The sequence below is a fragment of the Odontesthes bonariensis genome, chromosome 4 (genome assembly GCF_027942865.1).
Source record: "Odontesthes bonariensis isolate fOdoBon6 chromosome 4, fOdoBon6.hap1, whole genome shotgun sequence".
Lineage (NCBI taxonomy): Eukaryota > Metazoa > Chordata > Actinopteri > Atheriniformes > Atherinopsidae > Odontesthes > Odontesthes bonariensis.
In genome coordinates, this window is record NC_134509.1 from 6535759 (window position 1) to 6552425 (window position 16667).

Here is a 16667-nt window from a genome sequence, read left to right on the forward strand (position 1 = left end):
GTAACATGCCGTGTGTTGATCAACTGAGGTTGTATTCACCCAATTTTAAGAATGTGTGCTTTCTTTTTCATGTATGTATCTGTGCAGCAAACAGCCATCAATGCCTCCGTACTGAGTAATAAGATTGAACATTACTCTATGTGCTCTCCGGTAGGACCTCAATAACGATCAGTACCAATTATACAGCTAGTTTTATAGACTGGATAATCAAGACTGTTCCAAAGCAGCAGGGATATGAACCTGTACTTCCTGTCAGAACATAAAAAAAAAAACAATGAGTGAAAACAGCATGCAGAGGTTTGTGAGTTAGTCTCTTAACCTTCAGTCGAAGTGACGGGTTTTGTATCCTGGCCGCCACAAGCACAATTAATCAAACATTATTCTAGTTCCAATGATCATTAGTTACCTTGGTGGGATGAAATCCTGCATTTGCGCCACATGGCGCACACACACACACACACACACACACACACACAAACAAACAAACAAGTAGAAAAATGAAAAAATGAAGCCAAAATGACTCATTATGCATTCCCATACGCACATTGCATTGAAAATAATTAGCTAGGACTGCTTCTGGGCAAAACTGGAAGCACATAGACAAACAGCACACACGGTTTTATTAACCATATTTGCCTTACAGTGTCCACTGACATATTCACAGTGTAGTTTGTGGAGCCATTACAGTGCATTGTCTGCCCATCACGCAGATGGCTGAAATCAATCTAAATACTTGACATTTCACGCTACATTCTCGTTGATGCTGCCTTTTGAGGGCTTCCTATTTTGGCAAGGCCTCTTATAACCAGCCATGCCAAAATCACTCTCTGCCACACACGTTTGAAATATTTGATCTGGGAAGACATGGGGTATGAATCAGTTTCACAGCCTTCAAGCTCAGCAGCAGATAAGTGACAGCGTGGTAAAAACCTTGTCATCCACTCATCAAATCAGCAGAGAGGCTTCAGAGATTACCATGGTCAAGTACATATGGATGATAAATCTGAAGAGCTGTGCAGCTGGAATTAGTCATCTTCAGTGTGAATACACATGCAGGATTATTCATTTATTTCTAATAGGAGGAAATCAGATTGTTCCATTGGGCTAATTGGATGAATTTGTATGTTGCGTTTAAACATTTCTGTACATGTATCAACATACTCTCCCCGAATCCCAAAAATGAAACTCATCTACTGTATGAATATCTAAACAGCTGAATAATCAGGTCCCTAGTTAAGCGTTACCACGTCCAATCAGGTAAACCTGCAGTCATGACTTCTACAGAAAAGTGACCATTAAGCTGACCCACTCAGACATTCAGATGAACCCATTCAGACCAGATGAAACGCACGCACCTCTGTCCCTCTCCAACCTAGTGCTTTTACCCTTTAAGATACTTAAACAATGATTTATTTTTTGATGATAAGGGCAAAGTGAATAATTCACTATAAAAGCTGAAGGTTTAAGCTCTCCTTTAATGTTTATAGATCCTTCTGAAGCTGAGAAATAAGAGGTTTCAGTGGCCAATTTTAACATAATTTCAGAAAATATCCAGGTTTTAGGAGGCTATTACCAAACAATATGTCTGCATTTTAATGCTTTCTGAAAATGGAGCCTTAGTTTCAAATTGTTTAACAGAATTGAAGTCTCTGTAGAGCCCACATTGTGTGTTAATATGCAAAACTCTGATCTGGTGGCAGGAAATCACCAGGAAGAACATAACTATATGCAAGACTGGATTAAACACTGGGCTTATCCATGAGATGAGTATGTACATTAGGCCAATCAATTGCTAGACTCTTGGACATGCCTAAAATGACCAGGAACAGCTTAGGAATCATTTCTCAACATATTTCAGGACCAATTTGTTCACAGAATTTATGAGCTTCGAGTTAAAAAGGCAATCAGCCAATGCAATCAGTACCGGCAGCTGTCCTAGACTGAGCTAGCCATGACACGCATTTTGTACAGTAGGTTTAGACAAGCAAATAGCCTCATGAAGATTTCTACTTATTGAGCCTAACATTACGACCGACAAGCTGCCTACACCTAAACTCTGAGACTGGCACATAATCAAGCCATTTCATTATAGAGTCAACAAGTATTTACAAATAATGAAAATGTATATTCAATCAGGGCAAAACTATTCCATTCTCATGACTGGAACCCGCTGGTTTGCTCCTCGGATGCATGTGCATCCAGTATTCGTTGCAGACACATTGTGTGTGTGGCTCCAGTAAAATATCCTTCCAAATATCATTGAAGGTTTAAATCGTCACAGTCTGGCTCGGATGAAAGTCTTTGAAGTCATGTGGATTCTGTTTGCACAGCACCAAACACACCTACACAAAAAGCGCTGGCTAATTGTTGGTTTGCTGTTAAATCTTTTGTTTACATTTCAGCTCAGTCATGACCTTGCTCAGAACAGGAGACGATGGTTTATCAACTGTCGCCCTTACACTGCATGACAGTTAAGCACTGTTCTTTCAGTGTTTTGGTATTCACAAATTCCTCTTATCTACAGCTTTATCTAAAAAAAAAATAAAAAAAACTGTGCAAAGACAGTTGAGGGACGCATTGGTGTTCATCATAAGAGGGCAAAACGTGGGCTTTAACCCCTGTGTGGAACGCAGTGTGCTGCTTTGTTCTCTGCAGATGAGTGAAGATTACAAGTTAGAAGAAAAATAAGGTAAAGTTTTCCTGTGACACCAACAGAACACCATTACAGTCATCTGAGTCCTTTTACAGTATATTAAAAAGGTAGCCTTTACAGTGCCAGAGCCGTGTAAGCTGTTCACTGTTAGGTTTTTATGTAAAAGCTCATTTAAGATATCCCAGCCCTTATAAGCTGCCTCATCCACCTTACAGCCAAGAAAGCTTTCGGAATCAAAAAAAAAAAAAAAAAAACGTAAGGGGAGAGTGAAGGAAACGAACCGGGAAAAAAAATAAAAAATTGAGACGTAACATATATGGAAAAATGCTGCAGACAACCGGAGCGGTGAGAATAAGTGAGAGAGCAAGAACGTTAGGAGGTGATGTGAAGAGGGGAATCAGAGGTTGATGCAACTGTTCTGACGAGTCTCAACAAGGCCCAGAGGCTGTGACACAATGGGAAATTTCTACGTGCATGCATCAAGTTCACGCTGACACACCTCCCCATGTGCCCGTCTCCATTTCATCAGCATCTTATGCACAAACATCCACACAGAGTTGCAGTTTGACAGCAATGTTGCATCTACGGTTTAAGCCCGAAAAAAAAAAGGATTTTCACATTCTGGGATTTCAGAGTCATGCTATCATTGTTGAATATGTGCCGATACATTATCTGTCCAATATACTAAATATTGTACTGCATGACTTGCAAAATATCAACATGTGCTCTCTATCTGCATGTGTACTGGAGCTGCTACACCTTATAATTGAGCAATTATTCAAGAAATTAATCAAAGATAACTTTGTCAAATTAGCAGATGTATAGTTCGTAATTGTCAGGGATGTTCGATGGACTTTAAAAAAATAAATAATCCTAAATAACTGAACAGTAAGCAGTAGAGATCAGGAAGAAAAACGATTTTGACTGGCATCACAATAAAGGTGCTTTATTTTCCCCTCTGTCCTTTCTTTTTATCCGATGTGCCTTCTCCTCTCACCGACGAACGCTGTCAGTGCGGAATTTTACAGAGACAGGTTATTCATCTGTGGTGTACTCACTCGCCACGCTATACATTAGGAAGACTCGGCTGTGTTAATGAAAGGCATGTTTTGACAGGTGAAGTTCCCACAGTGCAGTGATATACAATTAAAAGCTGTGAACTAAATCTGAAATTAGAAACCGTTTAACTCCAAATGTCTCATTAGGTGGTGTACAAGTTAGCGCACAACAGAGATGACAACAGAGATGAAGCACAACTTGTAAAGCACAGAGATAATTGATCAATAATTTGGCCTTCATTTTGAATTTGTGTTGGATTTTCTATTAATGACTTTTGTGACTCTCCACTGTTACTCCTGCCTGTGAGTTTTCTCTTTGCACTTACAAAAAGAGTCTGTAAGACATGTATTGGCTTGCTCTAGTGATTTTTCTGACTGTGTGTGCAGGATTAGTGTGTGGATATGTGTGTGTGTGTGTGTGTCAAACAGGTTTGGAAAGGAATGCAGGACTGGTGTAATCCGGTCTCGGTTCATTTTCGCTATTGTCATTGAGTCAAAAGCCTGTAAGCCAGTGTGCCGCTGGGCCTCATAGCTCAGTCACAATTACACACATATTCACACAGAACACACAGCAGTTTAAGTTGAGGACTACACTGGACAACGTAACAGCCCATAGCTACAGCAAACCCAATTCTTAACAAATGGCACTTAAATATCCTGAATGGAAATAACTTTGAGTACCAGCTGAACAGCTGACTTTGCAGGTCTCTTCAATAAGGAGTGACATGTCACCGTGAAAATGTTTAGTCATGCATTGTAATGTTTAACTTTCTCCCTTTCTAATTATCCTGAAACAAGAGTCAAGACAATCATTAAAGAAACTGGAGACAAAATACTGACCCCTCAACCCACAGCTGTGACCACTCTGAGGCTGGAGATGTGAGCATCACGCAGGAGCAACGCAAGAAGAACGAGGCAGAATTAGGCTTTTATGCAGCCGACTTTAGTTGGACAATCAAACTCTCACTAGCAGTAACAGAATAAACATGTTTACAAGAGATTGTCCTCCCAAATGCAACCTCATAACTCAGATGCTCATGCATGAAGACACAACCTGTATAATACGTTTGAACAATACAGCATTTCCTCAAATAAACGCCTTCTACACCTTCGGCTAACGGGCCTCAAAGAGGCAGGCCTCCATTTCAAATTTTCATAGTTAGGTGGTGGTGAACTACACGTACCTGTTACTTCACATGGGGAACAAAACAGACTTGAAATGCCACACTGGGGCTGTCTGCAAGAAGGGACGGAGCAGATGGTCCTTTTTAAGGGGCTTAGGTCCTTCAGTGTTTGCACCACGACGTTGCGCTGAGTGAAATCTGTTCTGCGACATGTGTTGGGGCAGCAGCATCAGAGTAAATGACTCAGAGAAACTGAACAAACTGACATTTTCTCAGGGCTGTCAGAAGGAGTCGGTTGCCATATCTGGCACAGGCATGAAATAACAAGAATATCCAATTTAATTTTGAAGATTCTGCCTGGCTGACATGAGATTTTCTTATGAATCTGATATAGTACTCGTTCTACTCTCTCTGTACTTTCTAAACTACTGCTTTGGGAATAATATTCATCCCTGTGACTGCATGTCTTATCGTTGCCAAGCTGAGGAAGTTCAGCTGCATGTGCTTTTAACACACGGATGATATCTAAAGTCTGTGGATTCTGAACGAGTCTCGTTGGGACTCGACAGGAACTGTCATCACTTTGTGCGAGTTAAACTAGACTTTTTTTTGAAAAAGTGAACAGTGATCAAACTAGGGTGAGTTCTTGCTCTCTCTGTGGCAAATATGCCAAGATAATAATCAAATTGAGAAGAAGATGTATTCAATTCAATACAGCAAGAAAAGCAAATGTTTATACAACGGACAACATGCATTTGTACCAGTTCAGGACAAAGCCACCTAAACCCAGCGACAAAAATCAGCCTGTTCATTTCAGCGGGGAAGGTAGATTTCTCTCTGGCATGCTGTGACTTTCTTTGAGATAACTCGTGAACTGGCAGTGATAAGACACGTTTTACTACATACCGACGACATCCCACATAAGCAGCAGTTTGAAAAGGGTATGCAGCGTTAGACGCCTTGCTGGCATCACCAAATTGTGGGTATCGATTTCTCCCCTCACTGAGCTCACCAAAAACATGGGCCTTCAATCTTCCACAATACCTCCTACGTCTAATTTGCACCCATTATCTGCCAACTTTGGAAAATAGAAAGATAGATCTTGAGGGAGTAATTATTACAGCGTGAATCAATGAGACTCCTGTTATTTCTGCGATGTGCTTGATGGCCAAACCCATCTTAAAAAAAAACAAAACTCCTCTCATTGTGTTTGCTCAAACCTTTCTCTGATTCACTGAGATGCAGAGAACGGCTTATTGGAGCCTTAAATCTGTGGTGAGAATTCTTAAAAAGACCAGACCAATACTTTCACAACAATAATATTGCTTAGCTGTTTCATGACTGACTGTTTGCTTGATGAGGACATTGTTGATGTAAGGAAAGATGGGTATGTGTGCTGGGTAAAGCAACATGGAATAAAAGAAAAGATTGTAAATGTTTTTCCATTCTTTCTCCGCTTCCCCTCACCAACTGTCAGCGTGGCTTTCAAAAGTCAACAGTTAGCTGCGAATAAAATCCACAGACCGATCTAAAGAGCACAAACAAGACACAAGGCACAGACAAGAGACAGAAAGAAGAGATTAAAATGATGGTTCACATTTAAACGGTGGGGCACGGCTGATATCCAAGGCATGTTTGGGCCCACAGAATGACATCACACAGAAACATGCTGTGGGTCAGGTGAGCACCAAGCAGGGAAGCATTTCAGGTGTCATTTAGTCACGTTCACGTCTTGAGGAGTGCAACAGTGCGAGGTCGTCATTAGGTTTTTCCATTTCAAACTCACCGCACTTTCTTTATTGGGGACAGCCCAGCCCAGCACTGCAGGCAGGCCAGTCCAGACCCCATACCCTCGTCTTCCAAAGCCAAGCCTTTGTAATGAGTGCGGAATGTGGTTTCCGCATTCACTTGTTGAAAAATACATGGACAACGCTGGAAAGATGTCGTGAAGGCAGCTTATGTTGCATTAATGCATCAATGCTGCCCCCACAGACGCTTAAATAACCTTTGCTGTAGGCACCGATACAACCAAATATCACAGAGCCTGGATTTTTGACCCGTTCCTGACAACAGTCTGCATAGTTTTCTAGTCTTTGGTCTGGAGCAAACAGTGTCCATTTCTTCCAAAAAAGCATCTGGAAAACTGATACACATTTCTGCTTTGCGATGGTCGATGCCAGAGTGTATCAAATCATGATTACACTCACCAGTTTCATTTTTGTCTTTTTTAAAATTTTTTTCATTACTTGATTATCAGCCCTGAATTGCCTCTGACCCAACTGTTTTTGTTTTGTTTGCAGGCCTGAAATGCTTGACGTATCCATCTACTGTATTTTACTAAAGCTTTTGAATCCATGCTTGGTTGAGTGAAAGGAAACGGAGCCTGTTTTTTTTTCTTGCGCAGTGGTATCAGTCTGTGCTGCTCTCAGCCCTCACAGAGTTAAGGAGAGAGAGTATTTAGTCAACAAACATGGACTTGTGTTCAGTCCTCTAAAAACCGAACAGCACACAGAACGTGAGATGGAACTATGCTTCGGACAAATGCTGATAAGTTGAAAGTTAGCTCAAGCTGGGAGGGGCCAAGAACAGTACATTTCATCACTGAGAGGACAAAGTGCCAAAAACATAAAGAACGTATACGTACAGGCGAAAAGCACAGACAACAGCTGCACTGGACAACATTTGTTTATTTAATTGTTTCATGCCATCATCAGCGGATCTTTGTCAATTGTGACTTCTGTCTCTTCCAATGCAGAGAAATGCCAAAAAGCCAACAAGAGTACCAATGCAACCAAGAGCAGCGCATACCTCTGACTGCTCAGAATATTTGTCTTACAACTGCCCTAAAGTCGCACGAAAAGCAACAACAAGTAGGCGTGTGTTTGCAAAGTGCTAACACAGAGAGGATGCAGAAGCATGTTCAAAGAAACAGAAGAAGGAAAAACCACTTGGGATGTATTGTGGACTTACATACAGACTGATGAAGACCGATTTTCACACCCACATAAGTTTAGCTTGTTTTTGTTTGAGTTCCGTGCTCCATTTCTACTTTGTGAGAGGATGTCTTGGGATGTCCGTGCCTTGACCCAGGGGAGCTTTAGGGGGTTCATCTGTTTATGAGCTATAACTTCCTCCTCTTTTGTTTATTTTGTTCTTTGTTTTTGTATCCAGACGAGCCATCTTTGTGCGTACTCTGCAATCTGAGTCCAATTTTCTGTTTGGCCATAATAATAACCTGAAGCATAGAGAGTTTGTGCACTCTGCGCACACATACAAATAAAGCACTGACAAACATCATATTAGGACACAAAGTGCAGGGAGGAACTCCAACATTATAACAGTATGCAGAGGACATCATTAATCAGGCGGTCCTCCACAGCATGTACTTAAAATGGTAAAAACTCCACCCATGTAAACAGCACATTGTCATATTTCAAATAAGCCAACAGTCTCAAAGGAGCTGGTGTCCCCTTACAATGCCATAGCGGGGTAAAAAGATGAGTAGATCTAATATCTCTTCCACTGAGGATGGATACACTGAGATATAAGCTGGAGGCGATGGAGCAGTGAGGAATTTTCCTCCTGCTGAAAAAACATCCATCATCAAGTTTGCTAAGCAAAGAAGTGGTGGATTTCATCACTCCCAGCTACTCTTTTGTCTCGCCCCCTTTATCTTTCTCTTTTTTAATCTCTCTGCCTTGTCAGAATCTGACTCTCTTCTGCTCTCTTCAACACAATTTGGAAAAGATAAGACTGCTGCTGATTGGCGGTGCTGACGACCACACAGTTACTCCTGGCCTTTTATCTGCCTTTAACAGCTATTCCACCCACTCTACCTCTTCTCTGTCTTTTTGTCAAAAAATTGGAAAGATTTCTGCAGATTCAGAATAAAAACTAATCTGCTCTGCACGTTACGATCCCACTGATGGGCCCTGTGCGAGATTTCCTCATGCAGCAGAGACACAAAACCTTTCAACTCCAGACTAACAAACGGTCCACCGAAGGAGAAATTTTCTAGAAAATTGTCCAGATAAAAAAAAAAAAAAAAGTGTCAAATTTTTCACAGCGTGTCAGTCATGGAAGTTTTGTTGAGTGTGACTCAATCTCAGGCTGGTTATGGTACATCAAGGGTGTGGGTAGGAAGGGGTGACTGCAGTTTTAAGTAAAAATTCACAACTTGTTGGGGGCAGTTGATACATTTCCAAGTAAGCTGCACAGAGATCCGTTATGTGCAGCTTATCTCTTTAAAACCAGAGAGCCATGCTTGCTAGCAAACCCTGAACAGGGTAACCTCTACCCGGGAGCCAAATTAAGCCAGATGTGAGTAACACTCCCTGGATTGGATCTTGACAGAAATAAGTGCCATGTCAGGAGCTCCTGCTGGGGTCTCTGTTTGCAAGCCCAGTGTGCACAGCTGCATGCTAAGCAGCGCTTGTTTACAAGTGAGATACTGGCTGATTGAAACCAAACTCTGACACGGATGTAGCATGGATGTGGCGAAAGGTGATGAGAACAACGTAGGTAGGCGAGTTTCATGCGTCGCAAAGCAAACGTGAGGTTAATGCGATTCCCGCAACTCGACATGTTGATGTGTGTGTGTGGGGAGGGTAAAGCGTTGTAGGTAAGCTGCAGCTGTGCCCCCTAAAAGGTCAAAAGATAGAAACATGATCTCAATCGCCTGCATCATAAAACAGTTGTAAATACTTTGCCGAACTGAGGGCTTCTGGGCTTAAAAACTCTCGAACGTCAACAACTCAAAAGCCAAAAAAAAAAAAAAAAAGGACAGGGGGTTGCCTGAAAGAAAACCCCAGACACATATAGCGAATTGAGGAGCCACGAATATCAGAGAATAACAAAAGCGACTTCGGATTTTACAGATTGCATTTTAAATGGCTCTAATAAATACTAAAGTCGTTATTTAGCAGAGCTCAACAGAGGTCAGACAAGTCAACAGCTGCTGGGTCTGTCCAAGTCTGGCTTGGCCCACGCTCAGAAGGTGTCAACCGACCACGTACGCCAAAACTTTCCTTTAAAAAAAAAAAAAAAGTTTCCCAAAACGTGCACAAATGCACCTACCTGTTCAAAGTGTGCCACTCGGCGTTACGTCCAGTGAACCCAGGAAGTACAAATTAAACCAAGTTTAAAAAATAAAATAAAAAGTGGCGACAGAAAAAGCGAAGAAAAACAGAGCTACCTTCCCTCCAGCTCAATGAATTATGTGGCAAGAAGCGTAAAATACGACACGAGCTTCGCGCACCTGAGAAGTCCCCGCGCTAATGCTCGCGCCGGAGTGACAATACCGTCACATGAACTCTACAGGGCGGCACGTTGTCAAACTTATAAACTTCCTTCAAGTCCTACAAAGTTAGCTTCAAAAGGAGAGAAGCAGCACCGGTATAAAAAAAGAAGGTGAAACTGTCCCTCCTCTCGCCGCCTCCCCTCGCGTCTAAAAGCCGTCAGTGATGAAGAACAGGCTCGGTGTGTGCGGCGGTTACCTGACTCCAGTCATTACGGTGAGGCCAGCCCTACACACAACGGCGGCAGCCTCATGTTTCCTGTTATTGTCGCCCTAAATGGCCGCATAGCAGACAGAACCGCTTTCCTCAAAAGCGACAGGTTAAGATGTGTCTGCTAACACCAAACAAACAGCACGCCCGTGATGTTTTAGAGAGAAACGCGAGTTATTTTGATACTCAAATGCTGAGAAGCTGACATTGTATTAGGCGTTTATAAATGGAGCCATAGGTTACTTATGTGCTCAAGTCCCTTATGACATTCTATAATGATAATTAAACCCTAAATTGAATTTTGATGTCTCTCATCAAAGCCACACCAGAGGTGATTTGGATGAAATGAGGCATGTGTGTACTCTCATTGCTGAGTCTAACCAAGCTGTGGATACTGTGTGAATATATCTAAATATCTCTTTCAAAAATCCCTTTCAGCTCAAATTGGTAAAAGGGAATATGGCCATAAGCGACAGCCTTCCATTTGGTGTTGGATTCTTTGTATTTTCTTGTAATATTACCCCTCAGCAATCACATCCAACTGAAGCTTATCTTGCTTTTTTCATGGAAGGGAAGATGGAATAATTGAATTACATCAAAGCTAACAATTTTTTTAAAAAAGAAGTCACTGCCAAAAAGGCAAGTGAAAGATTATTTGGTGCTTGCTGTGGCATAACTTTGCAATAATTTTGGAGGCTAAAGTTTGTGAATCCATTGTACTCCATTTAATATTCATGCTATTCACGCTAATGAGGCAAGACTAAATAACACAAACACATCTAGCTGGGTATGTTGAAGAAAATGAATGTTGAGTTGAACTGTTTTCGTATGTATTTATTTGTGGCGGGAGCTAGGGAACGGACTGGGCTACAAATAGATGAGTTTAGGTCCTGCCGACGTACCGCTGAGCCACGCTGTTTCAGTATGTGTCAGGCAAGGCGGCTACCTTCATGAATCTTGATGACAGGATTTTTTTTCGTGGCATATGAGTGTTTTAATTTGCATTTGTGGAAGCTCCACTGACTACGGTTTGTAAGTGCTCAAGGGCCCTTGTGATGACATTTCTAAATGTCTTAATATTTCATGCTAAGAATGATGATTTTTATGGTCTTGGATGTTGACCTCACACACAGAGTGAATAACCCCTCTACACTCATAGATTCTCTTTTAATACCCCATTATGTTACTGTCCTCTTGCCATTTTCTATTATTATTTCGTTGTTTAAATCTTGTTGTTCGCATCAAATTCAACATGAACTTGAGCAGTCAACAAAACGAACAACGCGAACAACAAAAAATTACTTTTTGGCATGTTAAGGGACATTTTAGGCTCTTTTTTTTGGACTGTTGGAATCCATTGTAACTGTTGTGAATCCAAGTTGATCACAGCTACAAGTTTAGAACCTTTCAGAGCAATCTTTCAAGTGGCCAAATATGTTCCTAACACATTTTTTTAATGAAGAATCTGCATCTTCTTAAGAGATTTCTATCCTGTGTTTAAAGGGGGATTCTGTGGTTCTGGTCTTTAAAAATGATCATCACAAGGGGGCAGAGTTTGACACACCTAGATTGGAAGGGCGTCGAATCATTCCTAGACGTACATACTAAACTAGACTCAAATAGGTTTTGGTATTCTGCACATGCTCTGCAGTTTCCATCCAGTATGCCAAATGAACAGCCAGTAACAACAAATTACCACAAAGGGGGAGAGAGGGCATCTTTTGTAAAAGTAAAAGTGTAATTTGATACAGCTGGGTAAAGCTGCTCTCATTCACATAAGCATCAGAAGATGTGGCAGAAAATCAGCTCTTTAAGACTCACTAAAAGGACTTCCAAACGGTCGCTCTGATTTAAAAATAAATAAATAATAATAATGTAATCCGGCAGCACCATCAGATAAAGTCCCCATTCGCGGTCCATTGTACAATGGTGTCCCTCAAAGAAAGTTAGAAGTCTTGAGCCTTTTTTTCTACACAGTCCACAGCAGGCATATTGGAGTCAATCACCCGATTCCCTTCCCTTGCATGTCTACTGGGACAAGGAATATGGTCCGATTGAATGGACAGGTCAAACTGTAACCTTAGCTCAACCAAGGTCTGCATGTAAATGTACTTTTGTGCAGGGCTAAACCACAACCCTTCACACGCCCTCTTCTCATCATTTGAGTGGCTTCCATCGGGTCGCTGGCTTCGCTGGCTTCGCTGCCCTGCCTGCAGGACCCAGAGGAGAAAATCTACCTCTGTGCCCAGGGCTGTCCAGCTCCTAAACTCTTAACCCCCCCTCCTTACTCTCATACGTACACATACACACATGCCCACTAACACTCATACACCATCCCACACAACTTTCATTTGCACATACAGACTTGCCTACCTCAATGCCCATTTGCACCTTTTTATTTCTTTATTGCTTTTTTTACTACTTATTTTGTCCTACTATTCTCATTTTATTTGACTTTGAATGTCTTGTGTTGTATGTCCTTTTTTTTCCCCACGAAGAGCACCTTTAAGACAGACTGCAACATATGCTGAGATTGTCTGCACTGGAAACATTGAGCTTATAACTTTGCATGTTTGTAATTCAAGCATTTCTTTAAAAAAAAAAAAAAAAAAGCAAAGAAATCACCTCTGTTACCTCATGTCAAACTAGGCCTATGTTGCCTCTAGAGGGGCAAACATAATAGAGCGTGGTCTTGTTCAGGAATGAACCAAAAGGCACTTTTCAACTACTCAATATCTCAATTAAATCAATTTAGGCTAAGCTACTTTAATGTGCCTTTAATTGCAGCTCATTCACATTTTTTTTTATATCCCAGTATACTTATGCCTACTTTTCCCACCATTAATTGCTCTCTTAATTTGCCCAAATGTAGGCCCCCCTGAGGTGCGAGTGTAACAAGTTCTTTAGAGATGGTCGATATGTAAGCCACCTGAATTACAGCTTACTTGACCAGTGCTGTATTCATCCATCCATCCATCCATGTTCTATACCCGCTGAATCCGTCGGTCGGGCTGGAGTCTATCCCAGCGGTCGTCAGGCGAGAGGCGGGGTACACACTGGACAGGCCGCCAGTACCAGTGCTGTATCTACTCTATAATCTCTTTTTGCTAAACCTGATTAATTCTTTATGTCTGAAAGTCCCCAGCATGTCAATTTGAAACAAGAATGTCCTTGGCTCTAATCCAAAGTGATAGTATCTCAAATGAGCACATCCTCAGAATCGGCCTACTTCGGATTCCCCAAGACAAGAGAGAGTCTTCACAAGAACAACCAGAAATTAGGAGCACACGGGCTCATATCACATGGTATTATCTTAGAAATATGCTAATTGACTCTCTGTATTTGATTCATTTTGTGAGTGTGTATATCTGGTGTATAGAGGGAGGGATTTGGCAGTGTAGCAACCTTTCCGTTTACAACACTCGTGCGCAGGCCTCTGTGTCTGTGCATTCATGCATGCAAGCACCAGCACCTTCGAAACACCGCTCTTTGTTTTCATTGATGTGCACGTGCAGTGTGCTGTCGAAAGAGCCCTTTTTTGTCTGTGTTTTTGTGTTCACACGAATACAGTAGACCTAGGAAAGGGGGGTGGGGGGTGGTGGGATCTGTGGTTTTCAATGTGAGTTATGCTGAGTTGAGCGTGGTATGTTTTTTTTAACTGACAAAGTCATATCAGTCGGGTTCAGTCAGGCGTCATGCTGTATGACTTTCAGCGCGACGCCAAAGGGTTAAAATGTTAATGGGGAGAAGCTTTAAACTTTCATACATCCGGCTGTCGTTTGAGCTACTGTTCACCAGCTAATGGTCCCTGAAAACAGCTGCCTGCCGTGGTTGAAAAGAACACTGACATGAGTGGTGACAGCGAATTAAATGGTGTGGGCTGAAATATTAAAACAAACAGTCCTTAAACACTGAATTTGTCATCTTTGCACATGAAAGTAGTCGCATGATGCTTTTGAGTTATATTCATATGAAATTATAGTTACTTTAACTTTTTAGGTCAGATGACTTGCTTAGACAAGGAATGTTTGTGTTGATGATTCATGTAGAAGCAAGTGCGTCTATGTGATTCATCCTGTCCTTGTTAATCTTGTTAATCCTGCTAATCTTTTACCTAAACCTCCAAACCCTCAGACTCCACCTTAGTATGTGCTTCATACAGCACGTACAGTCATGCAAAAATTCTAATGTTTGGCATAATCGGGAGAAAACTTCATTTTTTTTCTCTAAAAAAACAGAAGTTTTGGCAGTTTGCTAATCTGTAGCCCTCAGGTGTGTGTTTACACAATGCAAAGGAAGAAAGACATCAGCTGTGATCCTGGAAAAGCAAATGTTGCCCATAAATTTGGGAAGGATAGGAGGATAGTCCTTTCCAAACAATTTGGAGTCTATCTTTCTACTATGAGAAAGTTTATTCGCAAGTGGAAAACGCTGAAGACGGCTGCCCATCTTCCCAGGAGTGGACGTCTCAGCAGGTTCACCCCAGCATCAGACTGTGCAGTGCTCAGAGAAACTGCAAAAAAACCCAAGAGCTACATCTCACTCTACAGGTCTCAGTTAGCACATAGAATGTTGACGTTCATGACAGTACGATAAGAAAAATACTTAAAAGTATGGCTTGTTTGGAAGGGTTGCAGGAGAAAGCCTCTTCTCTTTAAAAATAACATGGCAGCACGGCTTAGGTTTGTAAAGTTACATCTAAACAAACCACACAACTTCTGGAACAATGTCCTCTGTACAGATGAAACCAAAGTGGAGCTGTTTGGTCATAATGCACAGCAGCACGTTTGGCATATCAGCACAAACACATCCTTCCAACCGTCAAGCACAGTGGTGGACGGGTCATTTGCGCTTGTTCTACAGCCACAGGACCCGGGAACCTTGCAGTCATTGAGCCGACCATGAACTCCTCTGTATACCAAAGTATTCTAGAAACAAATGTGAGGCCATCTGTCTGACAGCTGAAGCTTTGGTCATGCAACAGGACAATGATCCCAAGCAAAGCAGCTAATTTACCCCAGAATAGCTGAAAAAGAAAATAGTCAAGGTGTTGCAATGGTGCAGTAAATCATGGGATGCAGAATTGTCCGACATAGACCAAATATCTAGGAGAACAAAGAGCGTCACGAGATGCACATGCCTGCTGAACTTATGTGTGTCTCAGTGTTTGAAGGTTACACATGCCCACTTGCTCCATTTACAGTCCTACAGTGGCTCACCTCCTCTGTTTTGCTCTTGACTTTCACAACTCCCTCAACTTGAAATTTTCTCAGAGTATGGCCCAACCTCAGTTATTTTTCTGACATGGACCTCGCTCTATAATATCATACAAGCATATCTGAAGTCATCAGCTGTCACTTGACGAGATGTTGTAGATTAAAAGAAAGAAAGAAATAATCCACAGGCCTGCTCAGTGTGGGTTTCAGTGATGGGGCAGATAAGGTAAATGCCCCTTGGGAGGCTGTAAAATACAGATGTTAATGTAGCTGCAGGTATGCAATGCAGCTGTTTCCATGTCCCTGAAGCAACTGGGCGCAGTTGTTCCATGAAAGCTTTATATACGTGCAAACTGTACCCAATATTATGAACGAGCTGATTAATTTTGTTCTGCTGATTCACTTTTTGAATCTTTGTTTCTAACTTCTCCGCCCTTATTTGTCACTTCAGACTATCTATCTATTTAGGCTCGATGTATTCAATTTGAGAGATTTTTGTGCTGTGGCAATAATGTGAATTTAACAGTTTTGTGAACACGGTCCCTTTTACTGTAAGTGGCTCTTGTTTCATCTGGGTTATCTGTGTGCTTTTTAATGTGTAACTGTGTCTGAAAATTCTGCAGATGCACATTTCCTTGCTTGATAACCCACTCCGTGATTGCAGCAAGTTACCATGGGAACCATGGTGACGCCACATGATTTTATCCATCATACTCGGGGTGGGGGGAGAGAAGCCATTTCACCACGAGTGGTCTGTGGTCCCTCTCCAGCTGTGCGTTGATTTGTTTTAGTGCAGAAGAAGGGTGGGTGGCTTTTATAATGCTGTTTCCTTCCACGTTTGGCTCCAGTCAGCAGCAGTGATGTGCTTTGAAATTGGTCTTTGCAAAAATGATGCCCCAAGCTTTTCTTTTTGGATTTCTCTTTTTGGGGTTGTGCAAAGATTTACCATAATGGAGGTATATCTTTCATATATCTTGGGGTGATATGATAGAGGAGGTAATGTAGACTTTTCCAGAGGCTGGCATTTTGGGGAAATAGGCTTAGTCACTTTCTTGCAAAGAGTTAGATGAAAAACTTGATTCTACCCCTTGCATCTTGTGCATTAAAGG

The 16667-nt window shown here is 41.7% G+C and overlaps 1 protein-coding gene across 1 annotated transcript in view; it reads right to left on the bottom strand.

Moving 5' to 3' along the window:
- palm3 (paralemmin 3) overlaps positions 1–10248 on the bottom strand; it is a 42778-nt gene extending 32530 nt beyond the window's left edge. The window contains exon 1 of the mRNA XM_075462652.1: positions 9912–10248. The gene's annotated coding sequence lies outside the window, so the exon portion shown is untranslated. The remainder of the gene's footprint in view (positions 1–9911) is intronic.
- Between the last annotated feature and the right edge of the window lie 6419 nt (positions 10249–16667).